At 40.4% G+C, this 3,052-nt stretch overlaps 1 non-coding gene across 1 annotated transcript; it reads left to right on the top strand.

Annotated features, from left to right (window-relative positions):
- On the top strand, window positions 1-74 carry trnaa-ugc. Its single transcript has one exon. It is a non-coding gene; the product is annotated as a tRNA-Ala (tRNA).
- Window positions 75-3,052: the final 2,978 nt, after the last annotated feature.

Raw genomic sequence — 3,052 nt, 5'->3', positions numbered from 1 at the left:
GGATTGTAGTAGCTCAGTGGTAGAGTGCATGCTTTGCATGTATGAGGTCCTGGGTTCAATCCCCAGCTTCTCCATGTTTTTTTGCAAAGACCCAACTTCTACTTTCCAGAATGTTGAATTTCTAAGCAGGAAACAGAGATGTGCTAAATAATTTGGTCTTTTAATCTGAAGAACATGCGTTCAATCCCTGTAAGGGAATACCCCCCTGTATTGGACAAAAATGAATGGCAAGTCATTGGCATCGGACAAACCATATACACATTGGCCAATACCACCCAATTCGGCGTTGATTCATGCAAAGTGTATTGCAAATGCAATATGGCAATTGCCAGTTGTAACACTTTAAAACTTCACACACCCTTAAAAAAGTGCTTTCTGGACCGTTTTTTGAAATTCTTTCGATTTTATTATCATATTTTTTATATTTCTTTTAAAATTGTGCATAAGGAATTTTTTTGCGGGCCAAATGCCATAAGAAATTTGACATGCTCAAAAATCCTGCAGAAATGCAAAATTGACTGGCCTGATGAACTCGGGATGGCCGGGCAGTGATAGTTGTTCCTTTCCATCACTCGTTGTGTTGATTTCATCATGTCCATTTGTTTATGTTTTCTCACTTTTGCAAAGTCACTGTGCATTTGCAATATGGTTCAATGGGCATGTACCATCACGATTTTGTCATGCTATAAAAATGCTGCAGGAATGCAAAATTGACTGGCCTGATGAACACAGGATGGCCGAGCAGTGATAGTTGTACCTTTCCATCACTCGTTGTGTTGATGTCATCATGTCCATTTATTTGGTGATGTTTTTTCACTATAGAATCATATTGCAAATGCACGTGCATTGTTGTGCAACTGGTAACCCCAAAATAAAAATATGGTTGTAAATGCATTTACCGGGACTCCTATTGTCCAAGCCCACTATGGGAGTACCCTACTACGGCCCTCTATCTATGGGGGCAGTCCTGAGTGCTTTATGGACTGTTTAAAATATTCTGATGGATACGCATTGTTGTGCAACTGGTGATTGAAAATAGGCACCTGGTAACCCAAAAATAAAAATATGGTTGTGAATGCATTTACCGGTCATTCTGATATTAATGCCCGCTATGGGAACACAGGATGGCCGGGCAGTGATAGTTGTACCTTTCCATCACTCGTTGTGTTGATTTCATCATGTCCATTTGGTGATGTTTTTTCACTATAGAATCATATTGCAAGTGCACGTGCATTTGCAATATGGTTCAATGGACAATTACCATATGAAATTTGACATGCTCAAAAATCCTGCAGAAATGCAAAATTGACTGGCCAGATGAACTCGGGATGGCCTGACAGTGATAGTTGCTCCTTTCCATCGCTCATTGTGTTGACTTCATCATGTCCATTTTGTGATGTTTTTTCACTGTTGAATCATATTGCAAATGCACGTGCATTTGCAATATGTTTCAATGTGCATTTACCATATGAAATTTGACATGCTCAAAAATGCAAAATTGACTGGCCTGATGAACACAGGATGGCCGAGCAGTGAGAGTTGTACCTTTCCATCACTCGTTGTGTTGATTTCATCATGTCCATTTGTTTATGTTTTCTCACTTTTGCAAAGTCACTGTGCATTTGCAATATGGTTCAATGGGCAGGTACCATCACAAATTTGTCATGCTATAAAAATCCTGCAGGAATGTGAAATTGACTGGCCCGATGAACTCGGGATGGCTGGGCAGTGATTCTGGTTCATCTCAATGGCTCGTTAGGGTTGATTTCAGAATGTCACTTTTGGTGATGGTACCTCACTGTTTAAACATATTGCAAATGGACAAGAGTCACCAGCAAGTCACCGTCCATCAATCAATTAGATATCATTCTGACACCAAACTGATACAAACTGACACTAAACTGACACCCACTTTTTCCAACCTGTTTAGTAGCCAACTATCACATACTTCAGAGCTGGCCCAAAATTCACAACGCCTTTTGTTCAAACCATTAAAAAAACATAAAACACATAGTTACGTTCTAGCTGCGGGTCCATTTCTTATGTTACGTGTAGGCCTAGCTGAGGCGACCCCGAATCCCAAGTTTCGGCTCGATCGGTCATTTGGTGTCAAAACCCTAATTGGTGCTGAAAATCCACTTTTTTCCATGACTTGCTACGGGGTCCTTGAATGAGCTATCGGACAGAAATGTTGGGGTCTGTCTATATGGGCCGAGACGGTCGCAATGCACCTAGTCTTGTGTCTCTGAGACATTTCTAAATGTCGCCATTTTCGTAATGGTCAAAATGAATTGAAGTCATTGCAAATGTACGAAGCTGTTTCTCGGTCCGAGAACCGTCTAGAGCCACGTAACTCACCACGCACTATCGACCTGAGGTCTAGAACAGGATTCTAAAGTTTCGGAACTATAGGTCTGACGGTTCTTTAAAAGTTCCAACAAGGTTAACTAATGCAGGCAGTGTATGTCTGTACGCACCTCAATGGGTCCCTACTTCCAAGCTGTGTGTATGTGTGATTTAGTTTTCCTTTGAAATTTTATGGGAAAAATGACTGATTTACAGTTCATGAGGGTTACCTAGTCACACATATGAAGTTTTGAAAAGATATGACCTTTTTAACCCTTGGAAACTGCCACTGTGACACCATTAAAGGCACTTCCGTTTGGCACAGGAAGCTATAAGTAAACCCATGTCTTGATTGACATAGAAACTTACAGAATCCTGAGTTTTAAGTCTTTAAATTAAGAATTGACTGATCTACGATCTACACAGTGTTGAATGTAGTCATTTTCACCTTTGAAGGTTATGTACATCAAAACACCTTTTGGGTCAATTTAACCACTTCCGTTTGCTCCAGGAAGCTTATAAATCGACACAGGTAGACCTCATAGTGGTCTGATGGACTGTCATAGAAGACAGGTTCATTAGGCATTCATAACCCACATAGGCTTCAGGTTGAATTTAGAGGTGCAGGCAATGTATTCCTATGGGGAGAGAAGTCAATGCAAACTCTTTGATGTAAACACCTTATTTTAACTGTTAAGGGTTAATG

Source organism: Oncorhynchus gorbuscha, linkage group LG03, assembly GCF_021184085.1.
Source record: "Oncorhynchus gorbuscha isolate QuinsamMale2020 ecotype Even-year linkage group LG03, OgorEven_v1.0, whole genome shotgun sequence".
Lineage (NCBI taxonomy): Eukaryota > Metazoa > Chordata > Actinopteri > Salmoniformes > Salmonidae > Oncorhynchus > Oncorhynchus gorbuscha.
Note: the sequence above shows the minus strand (reverse complement) of the source record. Positions and strands in the feature narration are given on the sequence as shown.